The sequence below is a fragment of the Argentina silus genome, assembly GCF_951799395.1.
Source record: "Argentina silus genome assembly, chromosome: 15".
NCBI classification, from domain to species: domain Eukaryota; kingdom Metazoa; phylum Chordata; class Actinopteri; order Argentiniformes; family Argentinidae; genus Argentina; species Argentina silus.
This window is the reverse complement of record NC_139669.1, coordinates 262269-263238: the sequence shown is the minus strand read 5'-3', so window position 1 is coordinate 263238 and position 970 is coordinate 262269.

Below are 970 nucleotides of genomic sequence, written 5' to 3'. Positions count from 1 at the left end.
CCCTAACCCTAGAGACCTCTTCACCCCCACTACCCCCCTGTACTAACCCTAACCCCTGTACTAACCCTAACCCCTGTACTAACCCTAACCCTAACCCTAGAGACCTCTTCACCCTCACTACCCCCCTGTACTAACCCTAACCCCTGTACTAACCCTAACCCCTGTACTAACCCTAACCCTAACCCTAGAGACCTCTTCACCCCCACTACCCCCCTGTACTAACCCTAACCCCTGTACTAACCCTAACCCTGTACTAACCCTAACCCTAACCCTAGAGACCTCTTCACCCCCACTACCCCCCTGTACTAACCCTAACCCCTGTACTAACCCTAACTCCAACCCCTGTACTAACCCTAACCCCGAGACCTCTTCACCTCCACTACCCCCCCTGTACTAACACTAACCCTAGAGACCTCTTCACCCCCACTACCCCCCTGTACTAACCCTAACCCCAACCCTAGAGACCTCTTCACCCCACTACCCTCCTGTACTAACCCTAACCCTAACCCTAGAGACCTCTTCACCCCCACTACCCCCCTGTACTAACCCTAACCCCAACCCTAGAGACCTCTTCACCCCCACTACCCTCCTGTACTAACCCTAACCCTAGAGACCTCTTCACCCCCACTACCCCCCTGTACTAACCCTAACCCTAGAGACCTCTTCATCCCCACTACCCCCCTGTACTAACCCTAACCCTAGAGACCTCTTCACCCCCACTACCCCCCTGTACTAACCCTAACCCTAGAGACCTCTTCACCCCCACTACCCCCCTGTACTAACCCTAACCCTAGAGACCTCTTCACCCCCACTACCCTCCTGTACTAACCCTAACCCTAGAGACCTCTTCACCCCCACTACCCCCCTGTACTAACCCTAACCCCAACCCTAGAGACCTCTTCACCCCCACTACCCCCCTGTACTAACCCCAACCCTAAAGACCTCTTCACCCCCACTACCCCCCTGTACT